General features: G+C 38.9%; 1 protein-coding gene across 1 annotated transcript in view; it reads left to right on the top strand.

The window, feature by feature from the left end:
* The window catches only part of LOC118525944 (uncharacterized), a 343,595-nt gene that overhangs the window by 204,327 nt on the left and 112,348 nt on the right, over window positions 1–26,920 (top strand). The gene's annotated exons all lie outside the window — the stretch shown is intronic.

Here is a 26,920-nt window from a genome sequence, read left to right as displayed (position 1 = left end):
TTGCTGGGTCAAATAAATTCAGGGAGCAAAAGCTTAAGCAAAGATAAATGATTATTGCAGGAGCCTTTAATATGCTAAGAACCCTATGAAACTTAAAAAAAAAAAAGAAATATGGATAAGCATTGTCCAAAGAATGGTTTTTAGGAGATAAGCGTTTCTCGAGACCAGCATTCCAAGACATATAATTTGGGGAGAAACAGGCAGGACTATAATTCAGTTATCATGCCCAGTTTATGCTATAAATAACAAACAAAGTGAGCTGGGATTAGTGGTGGTGACCTTCACTCCTGTGAATAGTGTTTGGTTCTTGCTTACTGCTATGCTCTGAGGTGATAATGCAATTAGGTCATTGAAGACTAAATTCAAATTGGGTGAATCTTGGGTATTTATTAATATAAACCTTAGACATGGGGGTGATGTGTTAGTGATGGTAGTGGCAATGATGGTGTTTTATTTCCAAACAAGTCGGAATGAAAACAACAACAAAAAAATAGAAACACTAAAAAAAAAAAAAAATAGTTGGGCTCAAAGAAAAACAGCGAAATATTTGTATATGTCTTTTGAGAATCTGAGAATTCACACAGATAATGAAATAGTTTCTGCATTTATAAACTTCTGGAGGGCAAATAATACACTTATTCATATTTGTACATCCTTTGGTACTTGACCTGGTCTCTCGTATTTACCAGATTATTGATGATGCTTTTAACTGAATTAAAACAACTCATCAGAAATTCAGTCATCATACATCATGCTATTGGAATGTCCTGCTTCATCTACAAAGATACAAAATTAAAACTTTCCTCTAAAAATATTTTTTAGTTTAAAGCTTCAGAAATAAAAATATTCTGGTGTTTTCTTTTAAAATTTGAAATATACTAATTTTAATGAGACAACAAGACTGGCTTTTGCTTTTTGTTTATAAATGTTTTTGTCTCATCACAATGAATAATTATCCTAAAAATTCTGGTTATTCTAAGCAGGCATAATCTTATTTCATTCCTTTTTGTAAAGTTATGGTTGCCTAGCTGAATATGCATGTACAATGACTGACATGCCTTCAGTTCTGTCTTTCGTTAATGCTTTGTCAGGGGCTCTCTCCAGATGGCCCTTAAAGTTTAATAAGCCTTTCCATAACAAAACTGATGCAATTGCCTTGGTAACTGCAAGTATAATGCACTCGCCTGTTTACCCCCTGAATCCTGGGATCATATTCATAGAGAGACTTGTGCTTTTATATGTGTGTATGTGTATGTGTTCATGTTTTTCTTTAGTCCCATTAAGTGAAAGCACTGGTGTTTGTCAATTACGGAATAATTTTAATATAGTGTATGGTGATAACATTCATCGAGGGTATGAAGTAATTTGTCTATTCAAAAATGGCCTTAGATCTCATGATGGGATACAAAACAAAGGGGACACACAACACGTACTAGTAAAGAGGGTTTTAAAAAGTATAAATCAGTAAAAAAAATTTAAAGCCAAATTTGAAAACCAGGTACTATTTGACAGAAACCAAGAAGGATAAACATTGAGGATAATTGTAAAAGTTTTTACTGAGGCAGGATTGTCATTTTAGTACCAAGAAGCTCCATAAGAAAATGAAAGGAAATCAAAAGATGAAAGAAAAATGAGTGTAGTTATTACAGTATTTATTTAGAATGCAGGACTATACGAAGCTTATTATTTTATTCTACTGTGTTTAGATTTTATGGCCACTTATTTCTTCATGTGTATTTCTAAGGACTCATTTTTTAAAGTTATTGCTTCTCAATATGTTCCACGTAAAGCCCAAATAACAGAAGAGCTGGGAAAACCCCTTCTTTACTTTTTTGGGCCCCTGGATAGTATAATACAGTGGAAAAAAATCATTTCAAGTATCACGTAGATGTGTATTATTTTTTCTTGGCTGATTCTTTTCACAAAAGCTGCTTTAAAATGGTCTGGCTACCTTCCGTTCTCATGAAAGATAATACTGCAGTTATGTTATAACATGGTGCTGAATGTGGTTCCACACAAGAAGGATGGCGAAATTCTTTTAAATTTCATTTTGCCAAGACCTGAAGAAGAGATCGATGCCCTAATCTTCCCTTTTCCATTCACATAAATTGCCAGTAACTGTTTTCTTGAATTAGTACATATGACTTCAATTTAGAAAAAAAAAAAAATTTCTAAGGATGAAAATGGCTCCTTTTCACATAGAAACTCTTTTCTCTAATTCCCCTGCAGTAAAGTCACCTCTGGCTGACAATCCCAGCTAATGACCATGCCTCACATTTATATAGTACTTCGCAGTTTTCCAAGCGTGTTCTTGTCTGTATTTCATGAGAACTCACAAGAAGTGTGCATAGTAGACTAGGATGAAGAGAGCTGAAGTGACTTGAGAAGACAGGACCTGGACTGACACCCTGGTTTACACTCTCAGGTGTGTGTGGGTATGTGTGTGTGTGTTTCAGAAGCAGAATGGTTGTATGTCAGTGTAGCTGATATGATCCAGCAGTTAGAATAATTATAATAGTTAACACCTGTATAACACTTTTCACTTTACTGAATTACTTCATGTCCTTAATCTTATTTAATTTTTAGCTCTAGCTGTTTTTATCACCCGCATCCCCATTTTACAGATGAGGGAACCAAGGCTCACAGATATCATGTGACCTTGGCCTAGGCTCTGGCAGACCCAGGACTGAATCCCTGCCCTTGTAATCCCAGGCCTGCTCGGTTTCCATTACCCATGCTGCCCAAATAGCTCTTCGATCTAGGAATTGTTTATGTTCAAATTGAATGATTTTTGTTTCTCTCATTGGAGAAAAGCATTCTCCTAAATTGTGTCTTTTTGTGTCATTTAGTTTACATTCCCCTGAGCCAGTATCTCTGAGTGCAGAGAGAGGTGACTCAGAAAACAGCAGGACTAACCCACATTTAGATAGCTGAGCTTTATTTCCACTTTACTTAAGGTATTTGTCCTTCTAAGTAGAAGTGGGTGAAAGTCTGGAAGCGAGAATATTTTAAATTTGATTTTGACTTGATTTGTTTTAGATTTGTTGTGTCTCTCTGCCTCACAGCAGCATATTATATTTTTCTTTAAATTGCATCCTTTAAAATTATTGTGCTTTTTTAAAATTTGAAACTTAGTATGCATTCCAACAATCAAAGGTAGCTCTTGTGATCTGAGGAGCTTAGATTTGATTTGGACACCTATACAAGGTAGACATAGTTGTTACTCCTATTTTATAAATGCGGCAAATGCATTGAGGTCCCAGGGAGAAGACCTGGGAGTAGAAGCTAGATCTGTTTCCCCTCTGAGGGCTCATATCTTTTACCACCCTATTCTACTGCTTCCCTAGGACCACCTCAAAGCTGGGATATTCCTGCAGGATTTTTTATTGATGGCTTTTACTGAAATCAATGTTAAGTTTAAACAGCCTAGAAGGTCTAAAAATGAGGGCCTGTCAGAACATTCCATTCCTGTGGGAAAAGTGCTATTGTGCTGGGATATATTTGGATCTTTTCAATCATGTGACAATTTGCTAAGTCTTTTCATGGTAAAAAAAAATTCTCTGAATACCATCTGAATACTCTGACTTCTTCAACAAACATTTGTGTTCTTCCTTGAACCTAGAAGGAAATCAGCCAAGATTCTGTGTAGCATAGTTCCAATATGAGAAATTCATGAAGTATAGCTTTCATATTAAAATTCTTTATTTATATTAGTTACCTCTGACTTTCTTTAGAATAAGCACTCTTAAATTGCCACCCTAACGTAAAGAGGGGCTCCCACTGTTACTTCTCCTTCCTCCCGCCATTTTTTAAAAATTTGAAACAGTATTCAAGATCAGTTCAAGCTGATCTCTTGAGCATTAGCTGTGAATTCCTAAGTTCTTCTCTCAGCCCTAACATCCTTGATTTTTCTAGAATGAAGAATTTTTCACTGTTGAATTCCCTTCTTTTTGAAGTTCTCTCTCTCTTTGCTTCTGTGGTATTTTTCTGCAACCTCCATAACTGGTGGCTATTTAGGGGCATCAGAGATAATCCATGGTTACCCATTGTTTGCATACATAAAAAGCCTTAGCATCCAGGATTTTCAGTAATACAACTATTTTCTATGGCTATTTTTTCACTGTTCTCCTATATCATATAGACCCAACCCTCCAGCCAAACTAAACATTTGGCAGTAAATGGGAAACAAAAATCTACCAGAATTCAACTTGAGGGAATGTTACGAAAGAAATCACCTAAGGATTTCCTTAAAATGAGAACTTTTCCTATTCACTTAAAATGTGTTTCCATTTGAATTCTTTTTTACTCATAATCAGATTTCTCTCTAAGCCTGAGTTATCTATAATGAGAATGTGAATGCTTGCCTATTACCCCATTTGTTCATACAGAAACTTGTTCACAAATGACCATAAAAGCGGTATTCATAATAGCCAAAAGGTGGAAACAACCCAAATGTCCATCGACTGATGTATGGATAACCAATATGTGGTATATGATTCAATGATGTATGATTCAGCAATAAAAAGACAGAGACTGTTGCTATACATGCTATAACATGGATGAACCCTGAAACATGATGCTAAGTGAAAGAAGCCAGTCACAAACAACAACGTATTGGAAGATTTCATTTATAGGAAATGTCTAGAATAAGCATTACAATAGGCATGTCTAGAAGAGACAAAGAGTAGATTAGTGGTTGCCTAGAGCTGTGGGGGATAGAGAATTGGAGTGTGATATTTAAGAGATGTAGGAGTTTTTTGGGGGGATGAAAATATTCTAGGGATGCGTAGGTGGCTCAGTCTGTTAAGTGGCTACCTTCGGCTCAGGTCATGATCTTGCTGCCCTGGGATTGAGCCCCGCATCAGGCTCCCTGCTCAGAGGAGAGTCTGCTTCTCCCTCTGCCCCTCCCCCCGGCTCATGTTCGCTCTCTCCCTCTCTCTCTCAAATAAATAAAAAATCTTAAAAAAAAGAAAATATTCTAAACTTGATTGTGGTGATAGTTGCACAATGCTATTAATATACTGATAACCACGAATTACACACTGTAAATTTGAATGTACGGTATGTACATTATATCTCAATAAAGCTGTTTTAAAAAAAAAAAAGGTCAGCAAGATGGCTGGATAAGAGGTCCTCTGCTTGTATTCCTCTTCAGTAATAATAATTTGGCTGCCACTCACGGACAAAAGTGCCTTTGTAGAAGCTTTTGGATCCAGGTAGGAGATTATGAAACTCTTGCGTAGTCCAAGGCTGAAGAGAGCTGTTTTGCGAAGGCAGGACTGCACCTAGGTGGCTGGGTCGCTGACCGTGGTCCCAGCCACAGAAATGGAAACAGCTCTGTTTCCCAGATGACTCTGCTACAGCCTCGCTTGGCTTGATCCTGTCAGCAGCTCCATATACCAAGGGACCCAGAAGGACCTCAGTCCTGGCTGTGGACCCTGAAGTGTCCTGGGAATCTACTCCAGACCTTCTTGGCTACCCTCTGGGAGATCCTTGGGATAAGCCCACCCAACTTGGCCTGACTGTAGATTCTAAAAGCGCCCAATAACTGGGCTTCAGACCCTCCCAGCCACAGTCCATCAACAACCTTGCTGGCCCAGGGACTCAGCAAGAAACATTTCCATGTACCCTCAGAGCTCCTGAAGGGGCCACATCCTCTAGACCCCTCGCAGCTGTAGTTCGTGGGTGGACCCACTGACACAGGAACCAGGCAGGAGAAAATCTGGGGCTGCTCACGACTCCAGGCCCATCTCAGCTGCAGTCTGTAAGCAGGTCTGCTGGTACAGGGATCCCAAAGTAGACATGTCTGTCTGCTCCCTCACAAATGCTGACAGAGCCCCACACTCAGGTCCAGCCCCTTCCCAGCTACAGTCTGCAAGCAGTCTTCTGAGTCCAGGGACCCAGTAGGAGATACTCCCATCTGCATATCCAGAGATTCTGAAAGGGCCTTCTACTCAGCTCTAGCCCCTCCCAGCTGCAGTCCACAAACAATCCTGCTGGCACGGGGACCTGTCAGGAGGCACTTCTGTCTGTCTCTCAGGAGATCCTAAAACAACCATATACTTGACTCCAGTCCTAGTAAGGGAGCAGTGCAACCTACCCGGGGACCTAGTGGGAGGCACACTCATTCACGTCTCCTGAGCAAGGTCTGCAGACATGATCTTGGCCGTGGACCCTGAAATAGCAATAGGACTCAGGTCCAGCACCTCTCAGCCATAGTCCAGGCCTAGTCCTTCCCACCCAGGGACCCAGCAGGAGCTTTCTAGGGGCCTGGTGGGAACCACATCTGCCGCACACCTGCTATCAGGTCCACGGTCTAAGGACTTAATTGTGGACCCTGAGGTAGACTCTTGTCCCAGCACCACCCTACTGAACAAGGTACTAGAGGCAGTCCCATCTACCCAGGGACTAGACAGGATCCAGCAAAAGCAGTTGTAAGAAGGGAGTTTATAGCGATAAATTTCTACATTAAGAAGAAAGAAAGATCTCAAATAAACAACCTAACTTGACACCCCCTGATCATTGCAGTGTTATTTATGTGGCCAAGACGTGGGAACAACCCAAATGTCCATTAACATGTACAATGGAATATTATTCAGCCATAAATAGAAGAAAATCCTGCCATTTGAGACAACATGAATAAATCTGGAGGGCATTATGCTAAGTGAAATAAATCAGACAGAGAAATAGAAATGCTGTATGATCTCACATGTGGAATCTAAAAAGTCAACTCATAGAAACAGAGTAGAATGGTGGTTAGTTACCAGGGGAATTGGGTAAACACTGGTCAAGAGGTACAAATTTTCAATCACAATGTGAATATGTGTTTTTTTAAATTTTATTATGTCAATCACCATACATTACATCATTAGTTTTTGATGCTTTGAGAAGCTAATGTGTAACAGCATGGCCACTACACCTAACAAAACTGTAGCATATACTTGAAATTTTCTGAGAGTAGAGCTTAAATGTTCTCAACACACAGTTTAAAAGAAAGAAAGCAAATGAAAAAAATAGCCATTTGAAATTGCCATTTTAGAGAGACAAGCAAGCTTCCTAGTCAATTTTTTTAGGAGTTACTTAAATGTAAAACCAAGAGGGGATACTAAAAAGACAGACAAGAAATTTCAGATAGTTATTATGCAATTTCTTAATATGAATGACCTATTTACTCTGACAACACAGATGAGATGGCATCAAACAATATTAAAACTTCCTAATGCATGTATTTTGACTGGGTGATAAATAATTTAGGGAAACCAGAAGCCAAGTATTAACTTAGGCCCCATTTATAAAGGAATATCATGTTAATCATCTGAACCCGATTGACAGGTCTATTCAGAGAGTAAAACAATTAGTAAAATAAAATTTCCTCTGAATTCACTAGGCAAATGTCATATGTAACAAAGTCTATAGGTTGTTTTTCTATATTATATCAACAGAGCCTAAAATCCCTAAGTCATATGTGTTGAACAAATTAACTAAAAACGGTTGAATCAGCTGTTAAAAGTAGATAACACTTCATTACATACTCTGTCCAATTAGCCAAGGACCCACTTTAGTCTGAAGTCAGAGAAAAGAATGCTTGAATCCTTTTTTTAAAATGATGTGATGTAATGACGCTCAGAACTTCTGTTAAGGGTGTGCAGTTGGTCCTGGATAGGACCAAGGAATTCTGGTTGCTGTGGTCTCTATGTTTGTGTCCCTCCCCCACCAATTCATATGTTGAAATCCTAATGCCTGATAGGATAGTATTTGGTAGGCGGGGGCTTTTGGGAAGTGATTAGGTCATCTAATTAGGCAGAGACTTCATGAATGAGATTAATGTTCTTATAAAAGGGACCCAAGAGAGCTCCCCTGCCCCTTCCACCATGTGAGAAGTCTGCCATCATCAAACCTACACTGGCTCCCTGATTTCAGACTTTCAACCTTCAGGACTGTGAGTAATAGATTTCTGTTTATAAGCCACTCAGCTGGTGGCATTTGTTGTAGCAGCCGGGACAGACGGAGACACTGGTTAAATGAGATGAGCAAAGTAAACATCGCTCTAGGATAAAGCAGCATTATTTCCCTCTAGAAACTTGCACTTCCTTATCAAATGATGTAAGTAAGTAAGGATCAGTAATCCTCCACTTTTCCTCTAGATCAGCAGTTACCCGATTTTAGCACCATAAGTATTATTGTATATGTTACAATGCCCCATAGGGCCTGGGGCAGGGACCCAGGGATTAGCACTGACAATGAACACCATACGTGATGCTGATAGAAGTGGTATTTAGGCTACATTTTGAGAAATACTAGTATGTGGATTGTCCTGATCACTTGATGCTTGATATCAGATTAAATGTATCAATGGTAACAGCTAACAAAGAAAAATAGAAGACTTCCCTGGGAGAGTTTGAGCTGAGGTCACAGTAGGTGGCTCACTTTCCATGACGTGGATAATTGTGGTTAATTGGTGAGATAAGGAGGCTGGAGGTTGGATGGCACTGAGAAATGTTGCAATGACAAGAGAAATTTTTCTCTCCCATAAAAATTCTATTCTGATTGTCCACTTTGAGTTAGCTGAGAAACACTGAGGCCCTAGCTCCCGCAGATCCAAATGTCCATCACAATATGAACAAAGATTCCTAGTGCTTTGTAAGCAAACCCCACATTCCTCTCTCTACATTTCTCTCAGGAACCTCCAAAAGATCACATCTCTGAAAGAGAGATACTGGGACCAGGAACAACTTTATCACATATTTAAAAGAGGAACATTTACTAGAAACTAGATCATGTTCAAAGGGTGTAAATTTTCCCAGTAAACATTGGTGGTTCAGATGGAATTCTCCCTTTGGTTATCAGTAGTGACACTTCTCTCCCATGTGTTGAGTAAATGTATTTGCATCATCTGTTTGCTGGCTCTATCCTGAAGACGAGAAATTTAGCAAAAGCAAATAAAGCTTCACCACATTTTCTTTCAGTAATTAAGGAACTGTTAGTTTATCAATTTAGATCAACTTTTTAGCTTTCTGTCTAAAGTTTCTGACACATTTATTTAAAGTAAAAGCAAATGCTTGTTTTGTAAAAATATTGACATTTGGGGAGAATTTAAGAAATGCCAGTAGCAGAAATTGAGGGCTTTGGTGATCCACTTGGCAGCAGCAATCCTAGTGTACAGGAACCCCCTTAATTACTATGTCTTGGTTGATTTTTGTTTTGGTTTGGTTTTGGTTGGATCTCAAAACATCTCTCAACTGAAAAAGATTATTATTTTCTTTTGTCTGACAGACTAAATTATACATAAAATTAGACATTACCACTTTTCTTCTTTTTTTTTTTCTTAAAGATTTTATTTATTTATTTGAGAGAGAGAGAGAGAACACAAGCAGGGGGAGCAGCGGGCAGAGGGTGAAGCAGGCTCCCTGCTGAGCAAGGAGCCCGATGTGGGACTCGACCCCAGGACCTTGGAATCATGACCTGAGCTGAAGGCAGATGCTTAACCGACTGAGCCACCCAGGCACCCCTAGGCATGACTAATTTTCTAAAATATTACATTTTGAGAAATAACTTTTAAATAATCTGACAAAAAAATATCTGTTTAAAGCATCTATTTTTCTATGACTTTACCATATGGTCTGAATAAGTTCTCCCATGCAGAAAAAGGAAAATTGAATCATATTCTGTGTAGCTTCCTTCAGGTTCAAGTTTACCAAGCACATTTCTAGGCAATGCAATAGAAATACAGTATCTCATTTATTGGTGTTCGCCCTAGTTTTTCTGCTTGACTCTCCAGAAGCCACATAGAACTGTCTGGAGGATATATGATTATTGTGTGATAGGGGAGAATTAATTTTTTTCAGCCCCCAAATCACACCTACTATAATTAGCATTAAGACAGTAGATCAGGGATGCCTAGGTGGCTCAGTTGGTTGTGCGGCCTATTCTTGGTTTCCGGGCAGGTCCTGGGATCAAGCCCTGTGTCAGGCTCCATGCTCAGGGGCGAGTCGGCTTGAGATTCTCTCTCTCCCTCTGCCCCTCCTCTCTATCTCTCAAATAAATAAATACATGTTTTTTTTTAAAGAAGAGTAGATGACCTAGACCTCACACCCTCCCCCAACACAGGTGGGTCTGCAGGATCAGAGTGAGGTCACTGCAGCCATAACGGGAGGCAGCTGGGGTGCCCACCCTGTGCGCTGCGGGTGCTCAAGCTTTGGTTGTCTTTAACACCCCTGCCCCCAGCTGAAAACTGAGGAGCAGAATGGTAGAAAGTTCTGGGGCCGGCTGGTTACAGGCGGCAGAGCTGCAGACACGGCTCACGTAAGACCTCACACACGAGCTGGCCCAGAGCGGGTCCTGAGGAAATAGTCCCTCCCGTTTCACTCCTTATTTATTTATTTATTTACTTATTTATTTGAGAGAGCGCTAGAGTGAGAGTGAGAGAGAGAGAGAGCACAGAGGGAGAGGGAGAAGCGGATTCCCCGCTGAGCAGGGAGCCCGAGGCGGGGCTCCATCCAAGAACCTCGAGATCATGACCTGAGCCGAATGCAGACACTTAACCCATTGAGCCACCCAGATGCCCCTGTTTCACTCCTTTAGAAGGCTCTTGATGTCTTCATCAACTCAATGAGGTCACTGCCCGAACCCTGGCAGCAGGATGCTTGCCCCGCCCCCTCCCCCCCCCCACGGCCTCGCTCCTGCACATCGGAAGCCAGCTCTGTGCCTCGAGTGCAGGGAGGTGAGTGGGGAGTGAAGGGAAATTGTCCCGAGCCAGCATCACTTCAAAGCTCATGCAAATATTTATGCTAAGCCCTTCCATGGTTTGAAGGAAAGCACAGAAACTGTGCTCCCAGTTTGGAACCTGGGGAGAAGGCAGCTGAGAAGAGCCTGATGTAGCCAGCATTCATTCACCCCACAGATAAAGGGTCCCTGGGATGATGCAGTGGGATGGGCACCTGCCTGGCTTTAGGCTCAGGCTGATCGCTGTCTAAATCCCAGCTCTGCCCTCATGAGCTGTAGGACTTGGATTAGATGTTCCCCCACATGTGTGTAGGTGGCCAAATCTGTTGAATGTGTACATTAATCTCTACCCTCCAGGTTCCTGCAAGGGTGGGAAAAAAAATGCACGCAGGCGGTATGCTTAGCAGATTGTCTGATGCCTGGGACAAGGCAATAAATGTTACCTCCACTCGCCCCTTTCCCACTCTCCGCCAGATTCTCACCTGGAATTTCCACCAGAAGTTTTACTAGCTGATTTCCCCTCAAAAGGAGGAGGTTATTACAATGAAGATGTTACCCTTGAAGAGAAATGGATGAGTCTTCCAGTTCTTGTACCTGTGGTAACAATAAAAATAAATAACTAATGATTATTGCAGGTTAATTATGTTTCTGGCACTGAGCCAAATACTTTACATTTATTCTTTTCTTAATACTTATGACATTTTTAAGATGCAGGCAATTTCTCTCTGTCTACTTTCTTTGGGCTTGATTTGCTGTACCTTGTTCACTTTCTTGAGATGAAAATTAAAACACCAAATCTCAATCTTTCTTCTTTTTTAATGTGTATTGAAAGCTAAAATTCTAAGCACTCCCTTTGCTGCAACTTAGTAATTTTATTTTATTTTTTTTAAAGATTTTTATTTATTTCTTGACAGAGAGAGGCACAGCAAGACAGGGAACATAAGCAGAGGGAGTGGGAGAGGGAGAACAGGCCTCCCAGGACTCTGGGATCATGACCTGAGCCAAAGGCAGATGCTTAACCACTGAGCCACCCAGACGCCCCTGCAACTTAATAATTTTAATGTCACATCTTCATTTCACTTACTTCAAAATATTTCCCAATTCCCAATGTGATTCTTATTTGAACCAAAGTGAAAATTAGATGTGTATGCTTAATTTCCAGTAAGTTGGAAATTTCCAGTTATGATTCTGTGAACAATATCTATTTTAATTTCACTGTGGTCAGAGAAAATACTAGAAGTGATGTCAGGTTCTGAAATTTGTTGATGTTATGGTCTGGCACGGAGACAGCTTTGGTAAGCGTTCTATTGTGTACTTGAAAAGAATATTTTCTTCCATTGTTGGTTATAGTGTTCTCTACTGTCAGTTTGGTAAATTTGTTAATGTGCTATTTGAATTATTTATATTCTTCCTGATTATGTGTGTAAGCTTGTTATGTCAGCTATTGAGAGAAGTGTGTTAAAGTCTCATTTTGATGTGGAGTGCCTATTTTGCCTTCCACTTTTATCAGTATTTCTTTTATATATTTTGAAGCTGTATTACTGGTTGCATACAGATTAAAGTTGTGATAACAAGCAGGCTGATTATTTTTATCACAGTCAAATGTCCTTTTTTATCTCTAGTAACACATCTTGCTTTAAAATCTACTTTGCCTGATTTTAGTATAACTATGTTACCTTTCTCTTTGTTTGTGTTTATGTATTTTTTATTCCTTTACATTCAGATTTTTTAGGGCCTTCTATTTCTGGGGTTTTTTGGTAACAGTGTTATTGAGATATAATTGACATACCATACCATTCACCCATTTCAAATATAAAAGTCAATAATTTTAGTATAGTCACAGTTGTGCAACTATAACTATAATCTATTTTAGAATATTTTCATTACCCCAGAATGAAACCCCATACCCTTTAGCTGTCACCCACATCGACCCTCATTCTTCCTAGCCCTAAGCAACCACTACTCTACTTTCTGTCTCTATAAATTTGTCTACTCTGGACATTTCATATAAAGGGAATTATACAATACGTGGTCCTTTGTCATTGACTACTTTTATTTAGCATTATGTTTTCAGTGTTCATCCATGTTGTGGTGTGTATACTGATACTTCATTTATTTTTATTGTCAAAATATATTGCATTGTATGGATATGCCAGATATTTTCCCTGTTTCTACCTTTTGGCAATTATGAATAATGCTTGTATGAGCATTCATGGGCAAATTTTTTGTGGATATGGTTTCTTCTCTTCGGTATATACCTGGAGTGGAATTTTTGAGTCAAATGATAACTGTGTTTAACTTTTTTAGAAACTGTCAGACTGTTTTCCAAAGTGACTATACCATTTTACATTCCCAGTAACAGTGTATGATGCTTTGATTTCTTCATATCCTCAACAACACTTCTCATTATCTCACTTCTTCTTTATAACCATCCTTGTGGGTATGAAGTGGTTTCTCAGTATGATTTTGATTTGCATTTCTCTCATGACTAATGATGCTGGGCATCCTTTCATGTGTTTATTGGCTATTTGCATATCTTCTTTGGAAAAATATCTGTTCAGATCTCTTGCCCATTTTTAATTGGGTTCTTTGTCTTTTTTTTTTTTTATTAAGTTCTGAGAGGTCTTTATATAAGCTAGAGACAAATCCCTTATGAGATATATGTTTTACAAAAATTTTCTCCCATTCTATGAGTTGCCTTTTTAGTATCTTCATAGTATTCTTTGAAGCACAAAAGTTTGAATTTTGATGAAGTCTGATTTATCCATGTTTCCTTTGGTGCTTACACTTTTGGTTTTATATCTAAGAAATCATTGCCAAATCCAAGATCATGAAGATGTATGTCTATGTTTTTCTAACAGTTTTGTAGTTTTAGTTTTTACATTTAGGTCTTTGATACATTTTGAGTTAATTTTGTGTATGGTGTGAGGTAAGGGTCCAATTTCATTCTTTTGCCTGTGGCTGTCCAGCTTTCTCAGCACATTTGTAGAAAAGATGATTCTTTCTCCATTTACTTGTCTTGGCACCTTTGCCAAAAATCAATTAACTGTAAATGTGAGGGTTTATTTTTGGATTCCCTGTTTTATTCCATTGATCTCTATGTCTTATGTTAGTACCATATTGTCTTGATTACTGTTGCTCTGAAGTAAGTTTTGAAATTGGGAATTGCAAGTCCTCTAGCTTTGTTCTTCCTGTTCAAAATTGTTTGGCTACTCTGGGCTCTTGAATTTCCATATGAATTTTAGGTTCAGTTTGTCAAACTATACGAAGAATACAGCTGAAATTTTGATAGGGTGTGCACTATGTCTGTAGATCAGTTTGCCATCTTAACAATATTGAATCTTCTGCTCCATGAATATTTATTTTATTAACTTTATTCAAAATTTTTTTTTTACTTTTTATGACATTTTAAATAGTATTATTTTCTTGATCTTATTTTCACGTTGCTCTTTGGTATTATATAGGAATACAATTGATATCTGTGTATCTATTTTGGTATCCTACAAAATTGCTGAACTTATTTATTAGCTTTAAAGTTATTTATTTATTTATTTATTTATTTTTTTTTTTTAAAGATTTATTTATTTATTTGAGAGAGAGAGTACATGAGAGGGGGGAGGGTTAGAGGGAGAAGCAGGCTCCTCGCTGAGCAGCGAGCCCGATGCGGGACTCGATCCAGGGACTCCAGGATCATGACCTGAGCCGAAGGCAGTCGCTTAACCAACTGAGCCACCCAGGCGCCCTATTTATTTATTTTTAAAAGATTTTTTATTTATTTATTTGACAGAGAGAGAGACAGTGAGAGAGGAAACACAAGCAGGGAGGTGGGAGAGGGATATTTTCCCTGTTTCTACCTTTTGGCAATTATGAATAAGGCTTCCTGCTGAGCAGAGAGCCCAATGCGGGGCTCGATCCCAGGACCCTGGGATCATGACCTGAGCCGAAGGCAGATGCTTAATGACTGAGCTACCCAGGTGCCCCAGTTTTAATAGTTTTTTAGTGGATTCCTTAGCCTTCTTTTGGTACAAGATCATATTAACTTAAAATAAAGACAATTTTACTTCTTTCTTTCCAATCTGGATCCATGTTATTTTACATTCTTGCTTAATTGCCCTGGCTATCCTCTTTAGTAAAATGTTGAAGAGGAGTGGTGAGAGCAGACCTCTTTGTCTTGCTACTGATTATAGGGGAAAAAAATCAGTCTTTTACCATATTGAATTTTTCTTAGCTAAATATTCACCTTTAGTAATAACCCCACAAAATGCAGATCTACTCCCTTGCTCATCCCTAGCATCAACCAAGAGAATTCTGAATTATTGTTCTGCCATTTAGGCTTTCTCACCTCAGTATTTGCTTTAAAATGAAGTTTCCAGAGTTAATGACTTTATTTATTAATGGTGTTATTTTACATTTAGTGCAGTTCTTCAGTTCAGATATGTGTTTTATACATGAGTATGATGTGGTGATTCTGTCAAAAATATGTTCAGGGAAAAATCATTCCAAAATCTTAACTTAAATTTTTTTGTGGGGGTAGTATGAACCACAATATTCTTCTTGATTTTATAAATTAATTAAGAAAGATAACTTAAGATAACTGATAATTTTTTTAACCGACTGAGCCACCCAGGCAAGATAACTGATAATTTTTTTAAAAAAATTAATGATATGGGCGCCTGGGTGGCTCAGTTGGTTAAGCTTCTGCCTTCAGCTCGGGTCATGATCCCAGGGTCCTGGGATGGAGTCCCGCATTGGACTCCATGCTCAACAAGGAGTTTGCTTCTCCCCCTGCCTCTCCTCCCTGTTTGTGCTTGCATGAGAGCTCACTCTCTCTCTTTCGCAAAAATAAATAAATATTTTCAAAAATAAATAAAAAATAAAAAATTAATGAGAATAATAAAACAAGATTGCTTTGTATGTGTTAGACACTTTTTAAAGCATTTTTAATTGTTCAAGTCTCATGAATTATATAGGTATGTAGTAATTATTATCCCATATCAAAGATGAGGAAACTAAAGCACATGGATATTACTAATTTACACAAGAAACATAGCTAATAAGAAGTAGAGGTAGGATTTGAGCCCAAGAAGTCTGATTTTCGAGACTGTTTTTGATTGCCAAATGAGGATAAGCAAATAAATTACTTAGCAGGACATGTTAGGTAGTAAATGTTCAATAATTGGAGGTTCTAATTGTTATTTTCTTATTGTTCCAAATGAAGCTTAGTATTATTCTTCAGAATTATAATCCTTATTTTTTAGGATTATTTCTTTAGAAACATGTCTCTATGATTCACAGTGCTGCACCAATCCAGACACATGAAAAGAGTAATTAAAATGTTCCTCATTAGCATTCAAAAACAGGAAAACTTAAATAAATATTTAAAATTATAACACTGTGTTTTATTTATTTAGTGACCATTTATTGAATTGCCATTACGTTCAGATCACCGGAGTAGTCTCTGGGATTAAAGAAGTAGAAAAAATTTTAGTTGAACAACACAGGTTTGAACTGTGTGGGCCCACTTATACCCAGATTTTCTTCAATAAATAGAGTACAGTACTGTAGATGTATTTTCTGTTCCTTATGATTTTCTTTTTTCTTTTTTTTTTAAGATTTCATTTATTTATTTGAGAGAGAGCATGAGCGGGGGGAGGGGGCATAGGGAGAGGGAGAAGAGACTCCCTGCTAAATAGGGAGCCCTTCACGGGGCTGGATCTCAAGATCCTAGAATCATGACCTGAGCTGAAGGCAGAGGCTTAACTGACTGAGCCACCCAGCTGCCCCATCTTCCTTATGATTTTCTTAATAACGTTTTCCTTTCTTTAGCTTACTTTATTGTAAGAGTACAACGTATAATACATATAACATACAAAATATGTGTTAATCAACTGTTTATGTTACCAGTAAGGCTTCTGGTCAACAGTAGGCTATTAGTAGTTAAGTTTTTGGGGAATCAAAAGTTATACATGGATTTTCAACTGCACAGGGGGTTGGCACCCTTAACCCCAACATTGTTCAAGGGTCAACTGTAATATGATAAGGATGACAGAGGAGTGCACAACTACCTAAGAGAGTAAATGGAGGAAGGGGAATGCTGAGTGTGGCTTGCCCATGGAACTGGCTAGATTTGATGTTGCAAATGAGAAGTGTGGTGCTGAAGTATTTAGGGAGTTAGTGCCCTGCAGTGGTTAAGGAATTGGAGAAATTGGCATGCCCAGGTTCAAATTGAACATTATCACTGAGTAAGTAGCTGGTTGATCGGACAAATGCTCTGACCTTCTATAAATTTCCTTTTTAATTTTAGAATGGGAATAATATTGCCTACTTCAAAATGTTTAATAAGAATTAAAATATATTATGCATTACTAAAGATGATACATGGCAGAAAGACAGTGGTCCATAAAGAGAGAACTTTGTGGAGTGATGGAAATGATTTAGGTGATGGTTACAGGGCTACATACATTTATCAAAACCCATACAACTGAGCACTTAGTTGTACTGAATTATATGGTAATTACCTAAATAGTTTTGATTTTAAAAATCACCAGTTACCTCTTACAAACTTCTTGGGCTTGATGATTTTCTTTTTTAAAAAGTTTTTTTAAACATCTTTCAAAATGGCATGAGCCAGACTTGTTAGCCTGTCTTTAGTATCTAATAACTCTCCAAAAGTCCCCAGAGATAGTCATTGTATAGTTCAGAGCTAAGAGGAAATATTCTCTGTGTCTCAGAAGGCTTTGTAATATTCCGATACTGTGATGGTTAATTTTATGTGTCAACTTGCAGGGTGTTTTTGGCTAAGACTAACATTTAAACAGGTAAACACTGAGTAAAGCAGATTGTCTTCCACCATGTGAATGGCTCTAATGCAATCAGTTGAAGGCCTGGGTAGAACAGAAAGATCAACCTCTCCCAAGCAAGAGAGAATGCTCCAGCACACCACCTTTGGACTTGAACTGGAACATGAACTCTCTTGGGTCTTCAGCCTGCTGGCCAACCCTTTAGATTTTAGACTTGCCAGCCTCATAATCACGTCAACCAAATCCTTATAATAAATCTCTCTCTTTATATTTACACATTTTATTGTTTTTTTTTCCTCTGGAAAACACTAACACATATACTAAATTATGCAATGAGATGCTTTTCTTTATAGTGGGTCAATCCCTTGTGGGATTTTTAGATGTATAGCTTCCTGTAAAGAAGCACTTTCTAGTGAATGACTTTGATGACACTTGCTGATTTGGCACATGAATGTGAAAGGGAGAACTGAAATATTTAAATTTATCATGTGTGTTTAGTGCCAGATACTCTAGTAGAGTCATTATATAAAAGGTCAATCCTGGGATAAAATCGAATAAATTAAGCAGTGTTAAATTTATACTACTAAATTGTGTCTTTTCTTTTTTCCTGCTGATTATGAAAAGCATAGAAGTTAAATTATTATAGAGAAAATAAATCCTGGGTAATTTCGTCTTTGTTTCTTAAGTTGACTCCTCCTTAGGACAGCTTTCCAAGGAAAAAATTAGTAAAAAGTTTTAAAGTCCTTAAATTAAAGAACTCTATTAGCCATAAAGTCCATGATAAATTTACTACTGCTTTTAAAAACAACAACAAAACTTCATTAAAAAAAATATGTGGGGGCACCTGGGTGGCTCAGTCAGTTAATTGCCAACTCTTGATTTCGGCTCAGGTCATGATCTCAGGGTTGTGAGATCGAGCCCTGAGTTGGGCTCTGTGCTGGGTGTGGAGCCTGCTTAAGATTCTCTCTCCCTCTCCCTCTGCCCCCCTCTAAATAGATATCTATTTAGATAAATATATATATTATATATATTATTATAATATATTATTATAAAAATAAGTATATATATTTAGATATATATTTATATATATACCCATTATATATATTTTTATATATATACCCATTATATACCATTATAGATATATCTATATATATATAGATATATAGATATATATATACCCATTGAAGAATTATTTCAACAGATAATTTAATGTAAAAGCTGAATACATGTAAACATAATGGACTTCTACAATGCTTTGCACACACTCCTCAAATATTTGTTGACTGAATGGATCAATAAGAAAGCAACATGTAGAGAGCTGCAGATGCAATTTATTATAAATATGCAGCTTTAAAACCAGGAATTGGCTGATATGCAGGAAGTAACCTCCCATGGGAAACCACTGAGACCTGCACCGCAAACAGGGCTTGGCAAATAACACATAGTGATAAATGTTTGCAAACTGAATCATTAAATGTAAGGTCTGTGTGGGAAATATTTTTTTCAGTGTCTGTGATAGGAAACTACCTTCTAGTTGAAATCGCCTTGTAATCTGCTCTGGCACTTAACAAACCAAAATTTATGGAGTCAAGTTAGCTTTCCCCTCTACAGAGCTGCATCCTGCGGAGACAGGGGCCAGGGGGGTTGTGTAGCAGGACCTCCTCTGGTGATTCATGAGCAGCGCTGCTGAGATCTCAGCCTGCAGACTGCCTTGGGGGGCTTGTTAAATAAAGGGTCTGGTTCAGCAGGTCTGGGCGGGGCCGAGACTCTGCACGTCTAACAAGCTCCCAGGTGATGCCCAGATGGGGTCCATGGAACACACTTGGGCAGCAAGGTTGTAGAGGAAGAGGGAGATTGCCGGATAAACGGGCAGACCAAGCTTATGGGGTGATGGGAAACACTGGAGAAGACAAGTTATGTGACCACACAGGAGTCACCTAACTTGTCGGAATCCAAATGGTCTCGTGGGGAAAATGGGTATAATAATAATGATGATGATAGGAGGATAATAACACGTCATGGGATCCCTAGGAGAATTAATGAACCACTAATAATAAAAACGTAGGCGCACGCTCCGCACGTAGCCTTTGCGCCGCAGACACTCGCTGACGCAACGGTAAGCACAGGTCACGTGCTGTCTGTAGGTCCGAGGGGTCCGCTCCTCGTCCCTCTGGGTGCCAAGGACGGTGCTCCCTACTGAGCAGGGGCTCGGGCCGCGTTTGCTCAGTCCAGTTCGTAGCAGAGCAATCGATGCCTCTAAAGACATTGGCACCTGGACCATGGCTCCCTGTGGCTCCAACAGGAGAGAATCGTCACCGAGAAAGCGGTAACTCTGAGACCTTGGGGAACTTCAGGCGCTTCTGAGCCAGCAGTGGGAGACAGAACCAGCGCCTCCCAGTAAAAGTACGGTGTTAGGATAGTTGATCTTTCCTATCCTTTGGTATAAATTATGTCCAAAATCACCTACCTTCTTCTTCCTTTTTTTTTTTTTTTTAAAGATTTTATTTATTTATTTGACAGAGAGAGACACCGCGAGAGGGGGAACACAAGCAGGGGGAGCAGGAGAGGGAGAAGGAGGCAGGGCTCGATCCCAGGACCCTGGGATCATGAACCTGAGCCGAAGGCAGACGCCCAGCAACTGAGCCACCCAGGTGCCCCCAAAATCACCTACCTTCAATACAAGGCCAGGCCCGTCGGGCTGGGTGGCTCAGCTGCTCTGGGACACAGCCTACGGGGGTATGATTAGTGCTCCAGAGACCCAAGTCATCCTCCCGATTCTCTGACTCCGGCCCCAGCCACCCATGTTGCCCTGGATGATGCTCTGCTAAGGGTGAGGTGAGGGTCTGGTGAACAACTTGTAGAGTCCCCAACAAGACTCCCCAGCAGCACAGCAGGAATGCAGGTAGAGGATCCTGAGAATGACCCGCCACTTCACTTAAATCTTACCGTCTTATTCTGGTGAGCAGTCGGACATGGGAATCTCTCAGCACCTTGAGAAAGCCTGGTTTCATCAACTTTCAGTGAAAATCTAGAGAAAATCACTTAACTTTTGCTAAAAGAAATTAGATACTATTGAAATCTGATCAAAGTATTTAGACACAGTACTTTTAAAAGGTGTTCTTTCGCTCCCTCTCATAATCTGTTGATCCCAGGAAAAAAAAGAAGCTGGTGTCATCTTACTGAAGGGTTCCATTAAATATGGTCTAGAGTCAGATGGGTAGCCAAGCTTTGCTTCTTTATTGGCTGAGCAAGTAATTGCTTCCATTTAATTTCACACCATATTTTTAAAAATTTATTGTCACATTTCTAAATTAAGATTGCACAAATTTTCATAGAATGGTTTTAATTTGTAAGATCATAATTAACAGGTAATTTCCATAACTATTTTCTTTTGATTAGAATTTCTTACACACATATCACACACATATATTTGCTACTCCAGGTTAGGTAAATTTTAGGTCAGAATAATCCATTATATTGATATATTTTTTATAACCTTGAAAAATATTTCATGAACAATACAAGATAGTTTGCAACTTTTTAAGAAATTTTTAATTTCAGTTAGTTAACATACAGTGTCATACTAGCTTCGGGTGTATGATACAGTAACTCAACACTTCCATACATCACCCAGTGTTCTCCATGACAAGTGCCCTCCTTAGTCCCCATCACCTATTGCATCCGTTCCTTGCCCCCTTCCCTCTGCTAACCACCAGTCTGCTCTCTATAGTTAAGAGTGTGTTTCTTGGGGGGTGTGTGTGTCTCTCTCTCTTTTTTTCCCTTTCCTGTTTTGTTTTTCAAATTCCACATATGAGTGAAATCAGATCATATTTGTCTTTTTCTGACTGACTTATTTCACTTAGCATAATACTCTCTAGTTCCATCCATGTCATTGCAAATGGCAAGGTTTCATTCTTTTAAATGGCTCAATAATTCTCTTTCTCTGTCTATATATATATGTATATGTAAATGTATATGTATGTGTGTGTGTGTGTATATCTTCTTTATCCACACATCTATTGATGGACACTTGGGCTGCCTCCATATGTTGGCTATTATAAATAATGCCACCAAAAACATAGGGGTGCATGTATCCCTTTGAATTAGTGTTTTGTATTCTTCGGGCAAATACCCAGTAGTTCAATTTCTCATTGGGTAGGAAGCTCCATACTGTTTTCCACAGTGGCTGCACCAGTTTCCATTCCCACCAAGAGTGCAAGAGGGTTCCTTTTTCTTCACATCCTTGCCAACACTTGTTTCTTGTGTTGCTGATTTTAGCAATTCTGACAGGAGTGAGGTGGTATCTCTTGGTAGTTTGATTTGCATTTCCCTGATGACAAGTGGTGTTGAGCATCTTTTCATATGTCTGTTGGCCATCTGGATGTCTTCTTTGGAGAAATGTCTGTTCATGTCTTCTGCCCATTTTTTAATTGGATTATTTGGTTTTTGAGTGTTGAGTTGTATCACTTCTTTATGTATTTTGGATGCTAACCCTTTATCAGCTATGCCATTTGCAAATATCTTCCTGCATTTAATAGGTTGCCTTTTAGTTTTGTTGATTGTTTCCTTTCCTGTGCAGAAGCTTTTTATTTTGATGTAGTCCCAATAATTTATTTTTTATTTTGTTTCCCTTGCCTTTGGGGACCTATCTAGAAAAAAATTGCTACAGCTGATGTCAGAAAAGTTATTGCCTATGTTCTCTTCTAGGATTTTTATGGTTTCAGATCTCACATTTAGGTCTTTATTTTATTTTATTTTATTTTTTAAAATTTTATTATGTTATGTTAGTCACCATACAATACATCATTGGTTTTTGATGTGGTGATCCACGATTCATTGTTTTCGTATAACACCCAGTGCTCCATGCAGTACGTGCCCTCCTTAATACCCATCACCAGGCTAACCCATCCGCCCTCCCCCCTCCCCTCTAAAACCCTGTTTGTTTCTCAGGTCCATAGTCTCTCATGGTTCATCTCTCCCTCCAATTCCCCCCCCCCCATTTTTCCCTTCCTTCTCCTAATGTCCTCCATGTTATTCCTTATGTTCCACAAATAAGTGAAACCATATGATAATTGACTTTCTCTGCTTGACTTATTTCACTTAGCATAATCACCTCCAGTCCCATCCATGTTGATGTAAAAGTTGGGTATTCATCCTTTCTGATGGCTGAGTAATATTCCATTGTATATATGGACCACATCTTCTTTATCCATTCATCTGTTGAAGGGCATCTCAGCTCTTTCCACAGTTTGGCTATTGCGGACATTGCTGCTATGAACGTTGGGGTGCATATGGCCCTTCTTTTCACTACATCTGTGTCTTTGGGGTAAATACCCAGGAGTGCAATTGCTGGGTCATAGGGTAGCTCTATTTTTAAATTTTTGAGGAACCGCCACACTGTTTTCCAAAGTGGCTGTACCAACTTGCATTCCCACCAACAGTGTAAGAGGGTTCCCCTTTCTCCACAACCTCTCCAACATTTGTTGTTTCTTTCCCTGTCCATTTTTGCCATTCTAACTGGTGTAAGGTGGTATCTCAATGTGGTTTTGATTTGGATTTCCCTGATGGCTAATGATGATGAACATTTTTTCATGTGTCTGTTAGTCATTTGTATATCTTCTTCAGAGAAGTGTCTTTTCATATCTTCTGCCCATTTTTTGACTGGATTATTTGTTTTTTGGGTGTTGAGTTTGAGAAGTTCTTTATAGATCTTGGATACCAGCCCTTTATCTGTAGTGTCATTTGCAAATATCTTCTCCCATTCTGTGGGTTGCCTCTTTGTTTTGTTGACTGTTTCCTTTGCTGTGCAGAAGCTTTTTATCTTGATGAAGTCCCAAAAGTTCATTTTTACTTTTGTTTCACTAGTTTTTGGAGATGTATCTTGAAAGAAGTTGCTGTGGGCGATGTCAAAGAGGTTACTGCCTATGTTCTCCTCTAGGATTTTGATGGATTCCTGTCTCACATTGAGGTCTTTCATCCATTTTGAGTTTATCTTTGTGAATGGTGTTAGAGAATGGTTGAGTTTCATTCTTCTGCATGTGGCTGTCCAATTTTCCCAGCACCATTTATTGAAGAGACTGTCTTTTTTCCATTGCATGTTTTTTCCTGCTTTGTCAAAGATTATTTGACCATAGAGTTGAGGGTCCATACCTGGGTTCTCTATTCTGTTCCATTGGTCTGTATGTCTGTTTTTGTGCCAGTACCATGCTGTCTTGGTGATCACAGCTTTGTAATATAGCTTGAAATTGGGCACCGTGATGCCCCCAGCTTTGTTTTTCTTTTTCAACATCTCCTTGGCAATTCGGGGTCTTTTCTGATTCCATACAAATTTTAGGATTGTTTGTTCCAGCACTTTGAAAAATGTCATTGGAATTTTGATCGGGATGGCATTGAAGGTATAGATTGCTCTGGGTAGCATAGACATTTTAACAATGTTTATTCTTCCAATCCATGAGCATGGAGCATTTTTCCATCTTTTTGTGTCTTCTTCAATTTCTTTCATGAGTGTTTTGTAGTTCCTAGAGTATAGATCCTTTACCTCTTTGGTTAGGTTTATTCCGAGGTATCTTATGGTTTTTGGTGCTATTGTAAATGGAATCATTTCTCTAATTTCTCTTTCTACAGTTGCGTTGTTAGTGTATAAGAAAGCAACTGATTTCTGTGCATTGATTTTGTATCCTGCCACATTACTGAATTGCTGGATGAGTTCTAGTAATTTGGGGGTGGAGTCTTTTGGGTTTTCCACATAAAGTATCATGTCATCTAGGAAAAGAGAGAGTTTGACTTCTTCTTTGCCAATTTGAATACCTTTTGTTTCTTTTTGTTGTCTGATTGCTGTTGCTAGGACTTCTAGTACTATGTTGAACAATAGTGGCGAGAGTGGGCATCCTTGATGTGTTCCTGATCTTAAGGGAAAGGCTCTCAGCTTTTCCCCATTGAGGATGATATTCGCTGTGGGTTTTTCATAGATGGATTTTATGAACTTGAGGAATGTTCCCTCTATCCCTATACTCTGGAGAGTTTTAATCAGGAAAGGATGTTGTATTTTGTCAAATGCTTTTTCTGCATCAATTGAGAGGACCATATGGTTCTTCTCTCTCCTCTTATTAATGTGTTCTATCACATTGATTGATTTGCAAATGTTGAACCACCCTTGCATCCCGGGGATAAATCCCACTTGGTCGTGGTGGATGATCCTTTTAATGTATTGTTGGATCCTATTAGCTAGGATTTTGTTGAGGATTTTGGAATCCATATTCATCAGGGATATCGGTCTGAAATTCTTTTTGATGGGGTCTTTGCCTGGTTTGGGGATTAAGGTAATGCTGGCCTCATAGAATGAGTTTGAAAGTTTTCCTTCTGTTTCTATTTTTTGAAACAGCTTCAGGAGAATAGGTATTATTTCTTCTTTGAATGTTTGGTAGAATTCCCCAGGGAATCCATCAGGCCCTGGACTCTTGTTTTTTGGGAGGTTTTGGATCACTGCTTCAATCTCGTTACTGGTTATTGGCCTATTCAAGTTGTCAATTTCTTCCTGTTTCAGTCTTGGCAGCTTATAGGTTTCCAGGAAGGCCTCCATTTCATCCGGACTGCTCCGTTTATTGGCATATAGTTGTTGATAATAATTTCTAATAATTGTTTCTATTTCCTTGGTGTTAGTCGTGATCTCTTCCCTTTCATTCATAATTTTATTAATTTGGGTCCTTTCTCTCTTCTTTTGGATAAGTCTGGCCAGTGGTTTAGCAATCTTATTAATTCTTTCAAAGAACCAACTTCTAGTTTCGTTGATCTGATCTACTGTGTTTCTGGTTTCTAATTCATTGATTTCTGCTCTAATTTTAATTATTTCTCTTCTAGTGCGTGGCTTAGGCATCGTTTGTTGCTTTTTCTCTAGTTCTTTAAGGTGTAGAGTTAGTTGGTGAATTCGGGATTTTTCTATTTTTTTGAGTGAGGCTTGGATGGCTATGTATTTCCCCCTTAGGACCGCCTTTGCAGTATCCCATAGGTTTTGGACCGATGTGTTTTCGTTCTCATTGATTTCCATGAATTGTTTAAGTTCTTCTTTGATTTCCTGTTTGACCCAAACATTCTTGAGCAGAGTGGTCTTTAGCTTCCAAGTGTTTGAATTTCTGCCAAATTTTTTCTTGTGATTGAGTTCCAGTTTTAGAGTATTGTGGTCTGAGAACATGCAGGGAATAATCTCAATCTTTTGGTATCGGTTGAGACCTGATTTGTGACCCAGTATATGGTCTATTCTGGAGAAAGTTCCATGTGCGCTCGAGAAGAATGAGTATTCTGTGTTTTAGGGTGGAATGTTCTGTAAATATCTATGAGGTCCATCTGGTCCAATGTATCATTCAAAGCTCTTGTTTCCTTGTTGATTTTCTGCTTAGATGATCTGTCCATTGCTGAGAGTGGAGTATTGAGGTCTCCTACAATTAACGTATTGTTATCAATATGACTCTTTATTTTGGTTAACAGTTGGCTTATGTAGATGGCTGCTCCCATGTTGGGGGCATAGATATTTACAATTGTTAGATCTTCTTGTTGGATAGACCCTTTAAGAATGATATAGTGTCCTTCTGTGTCTCTGACTACAGTCTTTAGTTTAAAATCTAATTTGTCTGATATAAGAATTGCTACCCCAGCTTTCTTTTGAGATCCGTTGGTATGGAAGATGGATCTCCATCCCTTCACTTTCAGTCTGGATGTATCTTTAGGTTCAAAATGAGTCTCTTGTAGACAGCATATGGATGGGTCCTGTCTTTTTATCCAATCTGAAACCCTGTGCCGTTTTATGGTAGCGTTTAGGCCATTCACGTTGAGAGTGATTATTGAAAGATATGAATTAATTGTCATCATGTTGCCTGTGAAGATGTTGTTTTTATAGATCGTCCCTGTAAATTTCTGTTGTATATCACCCTTGGGGTCTTTCTCCTTTTATAGAACCCCCCTTAATATTTCTTGCAGGGCCGGCTTAGTGGTCACATATTCTTTCAGGTTCTGCCAGTCGTGGAAGCTCTGCATCTCTCCATCCATTCTAAATGAAAGCCTTGCCGGATAAAGTATTCTTGGCTGCATGTTCTTCTCATTTAGTACCCTGAATATGCCTTGCCAGGCCTTTCTGGTTTGCCAGATCTCTGTGGATAGGTCTGACATTATTCTGATGTTCCTCCCTCTGTACGTAAGGAATCTCTTCCCCCTAACTGCCCTTAAGATGGTTTCCTTGGTTCTAAGATTTGCAAGTTTTACTATTCCATGCCGGGGTGTTGGCCTGTTTTCCTTGATCTTGGGAGGGGTCCTCTCTGCCTCTCGGACTCGAATGTTTGTTTCATTCCCCAGATTAGGGAAGTTCTCAGCTACGATTTGCTCAAATACATCTTCTAGTCCTCTCTCTC

The sequence above is a fragment of the Halichoerus grypus genome, chromosome 6 (assembly GCF_964656455.1).
Source record: "Halichoerus grypus chromosome 6, mHalGry1.hap1.1, whole genome shotgun sequence".
Taxonomy (NCBI): domain Eukaryota; kingdom Metazoa; phylum Chordata; class Mammalia; order Carnivora; family Phocidae; genus Halichoerus; species Halichoerus grypus.
The sequence above is the reverse complement of the archived record's forward strand: the minus strand, read 5'-3'. Positions and strand labels throughout refer to the sequence as shown.